At 45.8% G+C, this 16,103-nt stretch overlaps 1 protein-coding gene across 2 annotated transcripts in view; it reads left to right on the top strand.

Annotated features, from left to right (window-relative positions):
- The first annotated feature begins 6,510 nt into the window (after nucleotides 1-6,510).
- Nucleotides 6,511-16,103, top strand: part of LOC119651294 (ubiquitin carboxyl-terminal hydrolase 1) — a 34,238-nt gene continuing 24,645 nt past the window's right edge. For both annotated transcript variants that reach the window (XM_038054813.1, XM_038054815.1), the window contains exon 1: nucleotides 6,511-6,845. The gene's annotated coding sequence lies outside the window, so the exon portion shown is untranslated. The remainder of the gene's footprint in view (nucleotides 6,846-16,103) is intronic.

The raw sequence follows: 16,103 nt of genomic DNA, 5'->3' as shown, positions 1-16,103 counted from the left end.
CCACCAGTAGTTTGGCCTCTTGCCGTGGTGCAAACGTCGTCGTGGCATCGTAGCGTCGCATGCTTCGGTTACACGCTGAGACAGCTGTGTGACCCTTTCCACCGCTGTTCCATCCGGATCATGCGGCCAGGAATGTCTCCTCGTCGCAAGCTCCGATAGACCAGTCAACCGCCTTAGCCTTTCCACCTCCAGAGCGTCGTTGACTACTTCCCCGGTTCCCAATCCGGAGGAAGATGGCCTGGTGGTCACTGTGGGTGTAGTGCTCACTCACTTGCCAAGCCATCTCCCTCACCAGTGAAGTGCTAACAAATGTCAAGTCAACGATCGAACCCGACCCTCTTCCTCGAAAGGTGGGCACACATCCTACGTTGGCCAGCACGATGTCCAGCTCCGCAAAAGACTCCAACAGAATTTGACCTCTGGTGTTCGTCGATCGGCTTCCCCACTCCAGGGCCCACGCATTGAAATCGCCCGCAATGATTTTAGGGATGCGGTCTCTAGCGTCCAACACCAGACTGTCTAACATCTCCTCATATTGTTCTAAGGTTGCACTAGGAGGAGCGTAGCAGCTGTAAATATGGACACCGTTGACCTTCGTCCTTATAAAACCGGCTGCCGGGGGGGCCATGACTTCCTGAATGGCCTGTCTTCCGCACGCCCAGATTGCCGCGTTGCCAGACGCATCCACCGCCCAAGTCGCACCGCCGTAGTTTCTGTACGGCTCGCAAATAACCGCGACATCCACATTCGACTCTCGAATGGTTTGCGAGAGCCTCACAGTGATTGAGATTGATTTGTATCAATCTCATTTGCCTTGCTGTTCAGCTCCCTCGTATATACCGGACATCTGCTGCTTCCCGCAATATGCCGGCCGTCCACGCCCTCTTTCTCACTACATAATATACACCGTGGATCTCCGGTGCAATCTTTGATGAGGTGGCCCTCTTCCCCACACTTCCTGCAACTCCTCGACCTATCATGCTGGCTAGTGCATGCCAACGCAAAATGGCCGAAATCGAGGCATCTGAAGCATCTCTTTAGAGATATTTGCTCCCTGAACCTGCACACGACCCAACCTACTCTTACCTTGCCCGCGGTAATTAACTTAATAGCTGATTCCGCCGGCAAACTAATAATAGCGGTCTGTGTGCCACCATATGCCTTCTTCATCCTTTTTATGGCACTCTGGTCTATATCGCCAAGGTTGAACTGCTGCTTTAGCGCAGCACAGATGTCCTCCTGTGAGGTGACTTCATCTAGGTCCTTGCATTCAACCACTATCTCCTGTTTCCGAGCTCTTACCTCAGCTTCGTCTCCAAGTACACTTTCCACCTTCCCGCGGAAGCTATCGACCGACTTGTCGGCGGATTTACTTAACTCCAGCATCAGATCCCCTCTCTGTGTTCGCCTGATACGGCTCACACTATCCCCCAAATCCTTCAATTCCGGCTCTGACTTCACCTTTCGGAGGATGTCGGCATAGGACATATTTCCCCCCTTGGAAATAATTATTATTTCCGGGCGGAGCTTCTGTTTGTCCTTTTTCCTCTTGTTGCTCACCTTAGTCTATTGTTCGGGCCTCCGGGCGTTGGTTTCTTCCACTTTTGTAGGTGTTGTGGCTGCAATCGTGAGATTACCGACTTTCGCGGGTACCCTCACCGGCTCCGCCTTCTTTGGTGCAGAGGCTTTTTTCTTCTTCGGTACTTGCTGTGGTCCAAAAGGCTCGCTGGTACCGTCTCTAGCCCGTTTTCCTGTCTTTCCGGCTGCTTTATCACGAGGAGGCGTCACCTGCGTTTCCCTTGTGACCTTGCCAACTGACGCTTGGAAATTCTTTTCTTCGAGTGCCTTGATATAAGACAATTTAATGCCTCTTATCAAGGCTCGAATATTTTGGTGGATATTCCGCCTCTCCTTGATGAACTCGCACAGTTCATTTATTCGTTCCCCGAGTGTAACGAACGCCATTCCGGTATGTTCCCGTTTGCTTTCGCGCCTTGCACCACAAGGAATGATCTCGATTAAGGGACTATTCGTATTTCTTTCAGAGTCCCGCGACGAATCTCGACTACCAAAAAGAACCATTGCTCTCGGTGGTGATCTCCCAAGCTTCGAACTCCTCCTAAAAGGATCCGGTGTGGACCTAATTTCCACTCCACCATTATCTCTTGTAGCATTAGATGCCACAGTAGCCAAATTTCCCACTACTGAGGCACTGCGGTCGTTGGATATCGACGGCCGGGAGCCCGCTTGCTCACTCCCAAAAACCGCCGGTACTGGGTTTCCGAATCCCTGCACCGTAAAAAAACTACTTTTCTCCTCTTCCATATTTGGTTTAATTTCTGGGTGTCCTTCCCATAGCCAATTTTTATCCACGGGTGGGCGTTTACTTCCCACCTACCCGGCCTGCGCATAAGCATGCCCATACACGCACATCTCCGGATGCGTGCATGTGCATGCCCATGACACATTCGCCGAGCATTCCCTTATCCGCACGAAGGGAAAGGAAAGAGCTAAAGTGTTCTAATCGAGAACACTTTACACACGCGGTTGTTCCTTAATTCGCTTTTAGATTATATAGGAAATTTAGAAATAGAAATAGATTAAATTGATTTGCCAATATCCTGTGTTTGCTCTTGAACCGCTTCAGCCAGAAGTTGTGAATCTTGTCAACTCCTGACGCCTTCGCATGAACACATAAGGTGTGGGAGCCACGCTGCTTCTAAATTGCAACGGCTGGATTCGTCCCAAACACTTCTCCAGAAGTTTTCTGCCTGATCCAGATCGAGGTTACTTTCCCTACCTGAATTGGTGAGGTTTTTGTAGAATCCCCGTTGGTTCTGAAAGAACTTGTCCTTTCAGAGGAGTTCTGCTTCAGCACCTCGAGAATTTCTTCGATTGACACATTATTGGAGAGATGCTACTTTCCAATAATGTTCGCAACGCATGTGTGCACTCTTGATACGGCCAATCTCCTTTCTCAACTTTTCAACTCTTTTATTGAGTCGAAATACCAGGAACGGTAAAAACCTCCTGCATATACCTCTGTTATTCGCTCCAACATGTTGATTATGGAGGCGAATAACCGTGGCAGCTGCAACGTAGATCAGGCTGAGAAAGTCTTAAGCGGTAGTCTCGCTGGCCAAACGATCAGCCAAAATTCTATCAACGACAGCAATGATTTTAGTAGTTGCCGAAGTAAACTTTAGTTTTGGGATCTTTGAACTTGAACTTTTGCTATTCAACAAGTCTGTGAACTAGAAAAGTACAGGGAGCAACCGCACCAGACGCGGAAGTTTTACCAACAAGTCAGCAAGACGAAGCCTTATGCACCTCGATGCTCATCCTGCCGAGACAAAAAGGGAAATCTGATTTCCGACAGAATGGGCATATTAGAGCGATGGGTTGAGTACTTTGATGAGCTCCTGAACCACCAGAACATCGGCGAGTTGGAGGTCCCGCCAACTGAAGACGACGGACAAATACTGCCACCACCAAGTTTAGGAGAAACAGTCCGTGCAATTCATCGGTTAAAAAATCATAAGTCGCCAGGAGCCGATGGAATTACATGGAGGCGACCAGTTACACCAAGTGGTTCATCAACTTGTGCTCAAGGTATGGGACAGCGAATCAATGCCTGACGATTGGCAACGAGGTATTATCTGTCTCATACATAAAAAGGGAGATATCACACAGTGCAGCAATTATATAGGTATCACGTTGCTGAGTACCATCTATAAGATATTCTCCACTATCTTGCTAGGCCGGATAGCCCCATACGCCCAGAACATCATTGGCCCATACCAAAGAAGCTTCACTCCAGGCAAATCAGCAACAGATCAGATTTTCTCTCTGCGGCAAGCGATGGAAAAACTGTTGGAATATGGACAACAGTTGCACCATCTGTTCATCGACTTTAAAGCCCCCTATGATAGCATAGCCAGGGTAAAACTGTATACGGCCATGAGAGAATTCGGTATCCCGACGAAATTAATAAGACTGACTAGGCTGACCCTGACCAATGTGCGAGGCCAGATAAAAGCAGCAGGATCACTCTCAAGACCATTCGACATCAACAACGGTCTACGACAAGGCGATACGCTATCATGCGTCCTCTTTAACCTGGCCCTCGAGAAAGTGATCCGTGATGCTGAGGTAAATGCAAGAGGTACGATCCTCTTCAAGTCCACCCAACTACTGGCCTATGCTGACGATATCGACATCATGGGAAGAACCACCCAAGACGTACAAACTGCCTTCATCCAGATCGAGCAGGCGGCAATCAGCGCGAGATCTTGGGCTGCACATCAATGAAGGCAAGACAAAATATATGGTGGCAACGTCAGCACCGAAGACGAATCAACCAACAACATCAAACCGCACTGGTCAGAAGAAGAATAAGGATAGGAGAATACAACTTTGAGACCGTTGACAATTTCTCCTATCTGTTCCGCTCGAAACGTCTCACCATAGGGTCAAAGCTCTTACTGTACAAGACAATGATCTTGCCAGTCCTCATGTATTCCTCGGAGACTTGGGTTCTTAGCAAGAAAGATTGCAAACTCTTGGCCGTGTTTGAGAGAAGAATCCTCCGAAGAATTTTTGGCCCCCTACATGAGGATGGACGATTCCGTAGCCTACACGATGACGAAATCTATGAGCGATACCAGGACTGTCCGGTTGTGAATAAAATCCGGCTCAATAGGTTACGGTGGGCGGGTCACTTAATCCGTATGGATGAGGATGATCCCACCCGGAAAGTCTATAAGGGCAATATGTATGGTAGAAAAAAAAGACGTGGCAGACCCTGCCTAAGATTGAGCGATGGCGTAGGTCAGGACGCCAGACAGCTTTAAGGGATATCGAATTGGTGGACCTCGGCGGGGTGTCTGGAGTTTCTTATTAAGGCAGGCCTAGACCGGATACTGGTTGTTCCGCCGTTGATGATGATGATTTCCACCATGCATCGGCAGGTCCGAGCGGTTTGTCAAACAGCTGATCCCATTTTCATTATATCTCGCTCATGCTAAGGAGTAGAGCAGTTTAAAATCGTACGCACCCGTATAGAATTCCTCCTTTCTCCCTCCTTTTTGATGGCAAGAGGGAGTGTGGTGGCTGTATGGTATCTACCACAGTATATCTAATAGGCAATACCCACACTCAATGGACCGGACTTACGAATATATTAGGGAAGGTGATGTGTATGGTCAAAACATTCGCAAGTCTGGTCACTGAATAACAAACTTTGCAGTTTTGCTAAAGATTTTTTTTTCTTATTCACATTGAAGAATGAGAACAGCTGTGAAATACAACGAAATATTGTCTCCCCTGAGTTCAACTACTGCGACGAATTAATTTACTCTTTTTTACCCTGGTCATGGTAGGTGACTATTTCCTTTCCTTCCTTTGTTAAATACGAAAAAAAATTTTATGAAATTTCTGGTTTGATCAACTTTCGAAACTCGAATTTCGTTGGGCAACTTTTGGTTATTTCTCATTTACCCTTTTGAGTGAAATTATTGTGGTGCATGCATTTTTTAAGTAAGTAAGTTTTCAGAAGTTTGGAGTTAGTTGTTTTCCTTTTCTTATTTAGGGCTTCGATTTCTGCAGACAATCCTCGGATACAGTTAAGAGGGTCATCCTGTGTCAAAACCGTTTTTTTTAGAATTTTCTTGTGAAGAACTGGATAAAGATACCAATACGAATTTTTCACCATATATTTATTAATATCGTGAGCATGCCTAATATTTTGTTCATCCCGATAGCGTAGTTCATTATTGAAATACAGAGCAATTTATACACCCATCTAAAAAAGATGTTTTCCTGCTGCCACGCTAGAGAACGCTGCGATCATCTTAAAGAAAAAAGTAAACAGCATTTTAACGTGCAGACTTAACTTCAATCCGCAAACTAGAATTATTGAAAAAGCTAAATTTTTGGTGCCGTTTTAATGAATAAAAAGAACTACTAAATGAATCGCAATTATCCTAGTTTGCGGACGGTAGAAATATGTTCTGAATAAGTCGTGAAAATTTCAAAGAATTTGGTTGGCAACAGATTTTCAACATGCAGTTGCGAGATCCAATATGAATTGTTGCGCCAACGATTATTAGTTTCGAGAAAAACGCATTTCAAAAGTAAAATGGGATTTTTTTGCCATAAAATCATAACTGATCATTAATCTGCTGTGCCTAGCCCAAAAACCTTAGGTTTCTTACTCGAAAAATTATATATTCGAGTGCTTATCGCATTTGCCCAATACAGCCAGTAGCTCGTGCTTTTCAGTAAAGTAACTCTATGAATAGTTGCGCTGTAGTTTCACCGGCAGGCAGAACTTACTGAATTCATATATAAATCTACATACATTGCAGTTATATTAGATAATTGTTACTCCGCACTGAACAATTACTAAGCATATTCCTTATTTGGGTTATTTCTAGGATGTTAGTAGAAGTCCTCGGGGCCTTAGGCAGGTATTCGACCATTATGACAAGTATCGATAATGCAGTGTAATCCGCTGGACGTCATTGTCAAAAATCTAGTGAAAAAATAGAGCACTTTCCCGAGTAAGATGGAGTTTTCTTTCGCCGGTTGTTATATTTCGGAAAATTGTATTATAAAAATCTGATTGTAATTGCTGGCAGGACGAAGTTTCTGATCTCGTTAACAGTGTTCGTGCTCTCGACAGGCAAGCGGTGTTAGTTCCCTTATTGGTAACGCGGCTGAACAAGCACTTTTAGTCGGCTAGTCGGGAGAATATAGTAGATTCAAATTGAGATCTGTACCTGGATATTGAAACCTTTTATCGAGCTATGCAGTTGAATACAGTTTGCAATGCACCTATTACGGTAAGAGATCGATAAGGCATTTACAAGGGTCAGTATTAATTTGTATGGGCGACGCTCAGAAAGTGTCTTGAGTAGAATTCATTTAAATGCTTCTTTCAGGCTCGTTTTATTGTCAAATTTTTAATTTTGTCAACTAGTGAATGTGAATAGTAGCAGAGAAGTTATCAACTTCGTCCAAATGACGGTGTCGTAGAATTTGAGTGCGCTATGATTTTTATTTATTAACTCAGGGTAAAACAGCTTTAATTGAACTTGTCATTTGTCAAAGTGTATTACTTCAGATTGACAACACACGATGTACCACCAAATAGGATAGAACGGGATGTTTGAAATGAGGAATAGCGGGGCTGCAGTACATAGAGATGAATGAAATTCAGTAATAAATCCATCTTCGGCTTCAGTATATGAATTTCGCAGTTTTCAATTCAATACTTTTCGGGATGTTTCCTCGTCTATGATGGAATAATTGTACCTGCCAGTTTTCCTATAATATGGGAGTCGAATCCCTCAATAAATCCAAACATTTTTGATTAAGGTTAGAAATAATTCGAAAATATTTGCCAAAAATCGAACTAAATGAATAGTTAAAATCGTCGCAAGTACAGTGTTGCAATCAACCTCTATATTTATGCATCCAACGAATGATTTTAAGAATTAAGGAGCACCGTTTTTAAAAGAAATGTTTATCAAAAAAAGTTCATGTTAATGTCGATTCTTCATGATTGAATATTGAAATTAGAATATGAACTTCTAGTAGTGTTCAAAAATTAAAAGTAAAAATAGGCTAGTTTATTTTCTCCTAAAAAAAGTTCTACCCTACTTCAGTACATAATCGGAATTGACTATAATTATAATGTGTTAATGTTAAGGCTCTTTCATTGAAATCTATTTATTTCAACATTTCTGACAACTATCCAAAAATCAAATTTAGATTAACCTTCTTTGTCGTTATTTCACTGTTCTCTCCCAATAATAAAGAAAAGCAGACAAAGCCAAATCATTTACAGATCCGCGGTTTCAATTGATTTTTCCAAAATAATATCTCGGTTTTGGAAAGGTCGTTACACTGTTGGTTAACAGGAGTGGAAATCTCATTTATTCACATTTTCCCTAATATTTAACGTTTTGTGTAAAAAAAAACTTATTAAAATCGGTTTGCAGGGGTTCGTATCCCCCAATAAGCACCCTAGACTGCTCCTGGAAGACCCGTCCATTATAGTTCCCTCAGCCGTTCCTCTTGATTTTTTAATGTCATAGCCATGGACCCGTTCGGATTCCACAGAAAGGTTTAAAGGCGCCCCTGCTCCCTTCTTGTCTAGTTCGCCCGCTACCTCATTGCCTTCCAGCGCAACATGCCTTGGAACCCGAGTATCCAGACCATATTGAGCGAACCGAGCGTATCAGTCTCTTAAAACAGTTTAGAATTCACTTGGTATCTTAATCACCGCTTGGCTGTCCGTTAGAATAGCAATGTTCTGCCCTCTGCAGTTCTTTTGGAGATTAAATGAGGCACATCTGTCTATTGCGTATATTTCCGCCTAGAATATGCTAGTGTGCTTATACATTGGCTTCAAGTACATTTTCATGGAACAATGATCCCGGCACCCAATTCTTCTGCTGTGAGGGATTCAAGTAGTTCATCAGTTGCTGGTCTAAACCGTACATCACAGTTACGGTCTCCCAGTTTGCCTTGTTACTCCGGCGTGTTTCAAACTACTTATCCAATTAAAACCTCGCTGTTATGTTATCCCTTGGTATAAATAATTTGGGGTACCGCCTAGAAAGAATAACAATCTTCCTTCGATTTTGGCCGCTCCCCGCCTCACTGATACTCCCGGCCATCCTGAAGATTGCCTTCTTTGCCTGCATTTGTAAGTGCAGATCAAGTGGGGTTAATCCCAGAAGGACCTCCAGGGGTACCGTTGGGCATGTCCTCATTGCCCCACTGATACCCACACAAGCCAGTCTTTGGAACTTGTGTGTTGAGTTCAGTTACTTCTGCCCAGATTAGGTAATCATTGGCCTTACTATTGCAGTGTATATCCAAAGTAGTATCTTAGGGGTGCAACCACAGTTTTTTCCTGCTATGGACCTGTAAGTCATCAGAGTCCTTGTAGCTTTCTGACATGCGTCTTCCTGAGTTATTTTTATTCTAGCGTAATTCCCAAATATTTGACCTCTGTTTCTCCTTTCACCTCCATGTTATGTAACCTTATGGTTCTCGAGTCAATGAAGCTTACGTTTCGTAGTGAATGGTACTACGGTGGTTTTGGCTAGATTGATATGCAGCCCCGCCTTCCTGTACCAGGCACTAGTAAACATTAATCCAATTTGAGTTCTTTCACATGGTATCCGTATATTTACCCCTACATATAAAAGCAATGTCGTTCGCGTAACCCTGGGCTTGTATTCCAGTATTTGTTACCTCGTCCACCTCCATATCCCACATAAGCGGTGATAGTACACCACCCTGTGGACAAGCTTGGTATTCACGACAATAGAATTTGTACCTGTCGGTACTTCTCTGTAACATTATGCCTATCCGGAAAACTAGGGTGTTTTCTACTCCCTTCGATATCCAAATGCGCACACAATACTATTTATTTTGCTTCTATGGCATCCCGTAATACATCCGTCAGCCGATACAGAGCAGTTTCGGCTGATCGGCCTGGCCGGTAAGCATGTTGACACTGATGTAGGGGATAACGCTTAAGAATGATAATTCTAATATAATAAAGATAATTATAATTCTTACCATCCGATCCCTCCGCCGGTCGAATTCAATCTTCTTCGCAATAAGAAGAGCCCGAACATAATGCCCAATATGATTCCAGCTGCCAGCGCTCTTCAGCATCTCTCTAATAATGTTGTCTGGAGAAAGCTCCCCTGTGTCTGCATAAAGCTGCTGACGAAAGCCGTCCCACCTCTTCTTCTTTTTCCTTCAGCCTTTGTCCCGTTCACAAGCGGGGTCGGCTCGTCGTGATCGGCTTCGCCATTTGGTTCTATCGAATGCCTGATCTGGGTGCAATCTCGAGGCTTTCAGATCCCCATCCAGCGTATCAAGCCACCGTTGCTTAGGTCTGCCTTTTGGTCGTTTACCATCGACTTCGATGTTCAGACCAATCTTTGCAAGTGAATTCTCGTTTGCACGAATTGCGTGACCATACCATCGAAGACGCCTCTCTCGAAACTTTTCCACGATCGGTGCAACCCCATAACGATCGCGGAAATCCTCATTTCGGATGTGATCTAAACGTGTGACGCCACTAGTCCAACGTAGCATCTTCGTCTCCATTACCGCAAGACGCCGTTCATTGTCTTTTATGGTCGGCCAACACTCAGAACCATAGAGAGCGACTGGACGGACGACATTGCGGTAAATTTTAGATTTAAGACATTGATACGTCGATCACAAAGAACTCCAGCTGTGGAACGCCACTTCATCCAGATTGCGTTAATGCGTGAAGCAATTTCATAACGCAGCTCTCCATTGGTTGATAGCGTTGACCCGAGGTATTTAAATCGCTCAGTTCTGGGCAGATCACTGCCGCTGACAGTGATTGTGCCTGTTTCATGGGGATCGGTCGTCAAAAATTCAGTTTTGTTTAAATTCAATCTGAGACCGTGTTGCATGAGGCGATCATTCCATTTTTGAACAAGTTGCTCGAGATCATTTTTGCTATCAGATGCTAGGAAAACATCATCTGCATAAAGTAGTGTGGAGGGCGCTGGATGTTGGATATCCCGTGTGACGGTGTCCATAACAAGGGCAAAGAGGAGTGGTGAGAGGGCACTTCCTTGATGAACTCCAACAGAGACATGAAGCGGTTTTGATACACCCGCCATACTTCGAACTTTACTTTTCGGATCGTGGTAGAGCAATTGAACCCAGCGCACGAGTTCTTCTGGCACGAAGTGTTGTCGTAAAGCATACCAGATGAGTTCGTGTGGTACACGGTCAAACGCTTTCTCTAGATCCAGAAAGGCAATGTAAAGAGGGCGATGCTTCTCACGGTGTATCTCCATGAGTTACCGCGCAGCGTGTATTGCGTCAGTAGTTCCGCAGTTCTTGACAAATCCGGCTTGATTCACGGTTATTTCAACGATTTCGCGAATACGGTTGTCAAGAATGCGTTCAAAAATCTTCATGGTATGGGAAAGTAACCGGATCGGACGGTAATTTGAACATTCTGCTGGGCTACCTTTCTGTTTCCATATTGGAACAGTGGTACTTTCTTGCCAGTCAGATGGTGTTCTTCCTTCCTGAATAACCCGGTTAAAGAATTCACTGAGCCACAATGTTGGGTCCCAGCTCTTCGCTTTCCAGAGCTCAGATGCGATGTCGTCAGGTCCTGTTGCTTTCCCCGATTTCATTTGTTTTATTGCCTCCTCGACTTCAGTTGCGCTGACTGGTGGAACTGCTCCAAATGTCGGCAATGATTGTGGAAGTGGGGGATGAGCAAATTCTTCAGTTGAAATCTGCTCGAAGTATTTTCGCCATCTAACCATTGCGGCTCGACGGTTGGTAAGCAAAGTACCGTTCTTGTCATTAACACAACAGAAGTGGTCGATATCCTGTGTGCGTTCATCACGGCTTTTAGCAAGTCGATACAGATCTCTCTCGCCATCCCGAGTGTCCAGTTTATCGTAAAGATTTTTGAAATGGTTCGCTCGGGTGACAGCGACCGCTTTCTTTGCTTCCCACTTCTAGCAAGAAAAAAAGGTGTGTTCAGCGTCGTCCGCCACTCCATTACAGAATACACAATCAGGAGATCGCACCTTCCCAATCCTGTGCGGGTAAGACTGAAAACCTCCATGCCAACCTAGAAGTTGGGTAAGGAAGTTAAGCCCTTGAGTGTTTAACGTAGGTACCTGTCGTGGAGACTTAATCCTACGGTCCTCTTCAGACACGGATTGATTTTACGACCACAATCAGAGCCCCGCTGAGACAAGCAACAACGGTACTAGTCTATACTTAGCATTCATGCTGATGGATGCACGACTTCCCTAAATCTCTACCGAACTAAGGAGTACGGCACCCGTGTTGAAACGCAACACCACGCCGAGGCCCGAAGGTCTCTTCTCGCTTGAGCACAACCACAACCACCATGAAACTCCCACTAGGGGGGCCAACCGCAAACAACCGAGCTGTACTCACAACCGGAGTTCACCCGAAGTATGAGAGTCCAGGGGCTATCCCGGTTCCCATGGTACCAGTATACCCCTGGTTAGGTTTCGTGACTTGGAGACTTAATCCTACAGTCCTCTTCAGACACGGATTGATTTTGGGACCACAATCAGAGCCCCGCTAAGACAAGCAACAACGGTACCAGTCTATACCAAGTGCATGGCTTAGCATTCATACTGGTGGATGCAAGAATTACCTAAATCTCTACTGAACTATGGAGTACGGCACCCGTGTTGATACACAACACCACGTCGAGGCCCCAAGGTCTCTTCTCGCTTGAGCACAACCACCATGAAACTCCCACTAGGGGAGCCAACCGCAAATAACCGAGCTGTCCTTACATACAACAGGAGTTCACCCGAAGTATGTGAGTCCAGGGGCTTTCCCGGTTCCCATGGTGCCAGTATACCCCTGGTAAGGTTTCGTGACCAATTTGCCACTTCAGATGAGTCCCTGTGCAGACTCGGGTATGATCGCCCTGATTAGGTCTTTGGAGCATTCGCCTACTGAATCACGGCCGGCAAACCAAAGTGATTACAGCGTCTCCCGGTGCCACCACTCTGGAGGTTCTCCTCGACCACTTGGTTTGGGTTTGGCCAATAGGGTTGCCGCCCCGTCTTCCTCGCCGCCACCTCTGAGCACCCAGGGTAAGGAAGTAATCAATCTCACCGTGCATTCGGTTGAACAACGGGTCTAAATTCTCGATGAACCGCGCAGTCCATCTGCCCCTTGGCTCATTTTGCCAAGCAAGTTGCCACTCGGTAAGGATGCGTTGACGTTTGTCACGAGCAACCACCTCTCTTAAGTTCTCGTCCTTACGGCAGTAGATAGTTTTGCGCTCCTTGGCAAGGAAGGTAACGTGGATCACTCCCGCGATCACCATCACAACCGGTTCGGGGACGGTGCGATAAGTAGACACCATTCGCAAAACTCCCCGCCTCTGCACTTGAACAAGGCGCTTACGATGCACCTCCTTGTCAAGGGCATCAGCCCTTACTTCCGCGCCATAGGGCAGAATGGACTGCGTTGCTCCCATAAAGAGACGTCTCCTAGTAGATATAGGGCCCCCAACGTTCGCCATTAGCTGACTCCAGCTGCAACCCTATCCGTCACAACTGCAACCCTATCCGCTGCTGCTTTGATTTGTTCATTTTCGAGTCGAGCATTAAACCAACGTATTTAACCGCTGGTTTTGACTTTATAGTCAACTCGCCGATCGATATGGGATGCATCAATATGCCAAGTCTGTTTTGGGCCTATTCAACAGTGCGTCCGGCAACAAGTTCCACAACAACGTCTACATAACCGACCAGTCGCGGCTCTTTGGGCATATCGAGTCTCAGCAGACTATCATAAAAAGCGTTCCAGAGGTCCGACCCTAGGATGGATCCCTGTGCTACTCCGGACGTGATTTCCATCGTCTTTTGGCTGCTGACGTGTGCCCATAGTCCCGACACCTGCACCACTTTGGGGAAATATCCGCATTCGCACCCTGCACACTACCCATCCAATTTTGATTCTCCCATTGCTAAGGAGTTTTCTTGCATATTGCTCGGGGACTTCCACCACGGCGAGTTTTTGGCCTCGAGCATTTACAGAGGTGAAACCTACCCGGGCATTGGTTACATGACATTCACGCTTTATCGCCTCCTCCACTTCGACCTTTTCTGTGAGGCAGTCAAAATCCCGGATTTCTAGAGAGTACATGAGCTCTACACTGGAAACAAGAGCTTTCTCCCCCAATAACCCCTTGAACGTTCCGCAGAACATACTCTTGTTAGTCGTCTTTGGGCCCAGTTCGGCAAGAACTCCGCCATTCCTCGTTTTCCGTATGGAGGATACCTCTGCTCCGTTGTCTTCGGATTTCATCCTGTAGCAGATTTCACTAACGGCTTCCGCAAATGTCTTGCATTCCGTCGGCTTGATGAGCAGAGCCGACGGCCTAGTCCTTTTTCGCTTCCTCGTCTTTTCTGCCCCTGGCTTTTGGTTGGCAGCTTCCTTGCCTTTGGACAGATATGTCTCTGCCTGCGTAGTCAGTTGTTTCCTTCTTCGCCTTCTTCTTTTACGCTCTGGAAACAACTGCATTAGAGTCTCCTTCAGGCACCTCGTCCTCTTTCCGCTTTTATCCCAGTTCGCTTTGCACTGGGTTGTCTGCGGTCGACTGCACTTGCACTCGGTTTGTGTCTGCTCCATCCGTTCAGGACTAGCAATTCTGATTGAGCTTTCTTTCAAAACAGGGGCACTACAAGGTATTGGATTTGCCATCTCCGCACGGTCAGTCGCGCTACTTGATAAGGCTTCCTCTTTATTTGGGCGCCCCGGTGTCACATCGGGTATGTCAGCCCTCGTTGCCTCTTTCGCCTCTTCTCCTGGGATTCCTTATTATTCTTTTTATTTCGCAGTTGCCCTGAATGTCGAATCTGTTTATTCTGTGATCAGACATAGAGGGCTCATCCGACACCCTCCAATTCTTGACCGTGTCCCTATGTTATATATTTCTAACTCACCTTTTCGGTTGGTGTCCCTAGACTTCGTGATGGGGTTGGCATCGCAGTCGAGGAGAAGTGGTAACACCCTCTTCTCACAGTACTTCACAGTTTAGCGACTAGCTCCTGTGGGACTCGGATGTCGTCTTTTGGAAAGTAGCCCGATACCGCGACTGCCTCTCAAGTGCTTCCCCTGGCTTCCAGTGAGACTCAAATAGCCTCAAGGTCCCCGGCCAGGAACTCTGAAAGACATATATATTATAAATTTCTCCTGGACATCCCTTGCATTTGTCGCAGATGCAGCTTTCGCATGGTGGAGGTTTATCTGAGCTTTCTTAGTGCTGAACATTGACTCCTTTGTTGTTTGCAGCTCTTCTCCACTGTCGGAATATTACTCTCCTCCTCTGACATGGCACTTTCCTGCACGTCGTTGCCCATCCTAAGCCCTAGAAGATCTAGTTATAGGTCGTCCAGCTTCTACTCTTCACTGGGCAGCAGCTCTCATTACCTGACTGATCCATTCCTTTCCGCCTCTATGGCATCCGAGATTTCTTGGAACCTCGGTATACTTTCCATCCGGTGTTTCTCTCGGTATGTTGCCAAAACGATAGTTGATATGGCAACTCCGACGTTTGATTACCTCTATCAACCCCGATCGTGAGGAGTTTACACTTACCCCTGGTATATCATCCCCAGCACATGTCGACAGCTCTTCTCCTTCCCAGCCTGGCAATTTAGGAACTATGGTCCTAAGCCACGGGAATGTTCTCCGTCGCGCACTCCCAATATGTGACCTGGTTGAAGCGTATCCCGGTGAACGCAAGTTTCGCAGTCCATCTCTTGTAGATCTGCCTGACACCAAGGTCTTTGATAGTTTCCTACTCCTCATGAGTGAGGAATTGTCAGGGAAATGTTTTAGCAATATGCCCAGTCGAATGCCCTTGACCGTACTAGCATAGCTAAACCCGGGTTTTTTTCCCCCCTTGAATATAGATTTAGGTTTTTTGGGAGCATTCTCCTCATGCGAGCTAATCTCTGTCCCGCCCCCTTTCCTGGCTCCGATAAAGATGACTTCGGTCTGTCCTGAGCCTTCTTAAGGGCCTCTTCCGATTTCAGGCAGTTACCGCCGACTTCAAACAATTCAATGGCCACGGTTCGCATGACACCCTGGATTGGGGAGGTATTTTCAACTTCCCAGTCTAGATCCGTAGCGTTTTGTTAATGGTAGGGTCACACACACTCTGTACGAGTGTGGTTATCACCACTCATTAAAGGTCTTGATAGACGAGAGTCTTGGCTTAGCCCACACATCACCCTAGAAGAAAGACAGCTCACTCCCAGAGAGTAATAGGTTGGTCCCAGGCAGCTATATTCCGTGTCAGTAAATCCTGCAGTTCACAGCTTGACCCCAATAGGTAACTTGCGAATAAAACAATTACTGAGAAGAAAAAAAAATTTACTTAGAAAATATTTGAATAATTACAGAACTCTAAGTTATAACTACAGAAGCTCTAAAGCACAGAATGCAACCCTCCGGGAATATCACTTAATTTAATTGTTCATTGAGTAGTTTTATACTGAGGC

The sequence above is a fragment of the Hermetia illucens genome, chromosome 3 (assembly GCF_905115235.1).
Source record: "Hermetia illucens chromosome 3, iHerIll2.2.curated.20191125, whole genome shotgun sequence".
Classification (NCBI taxonomy): domain Eukaryota; kingdom Metazoa; phylum Arthropoda; class Insecta; order Diptera; family Stratiomyidae; genus Hermetia; species Hermetia illucens.
Note: the sequence above shows the minus strand (reverse complement) of the source record. Positions and strands in the feature narration are given on the sequence as shown.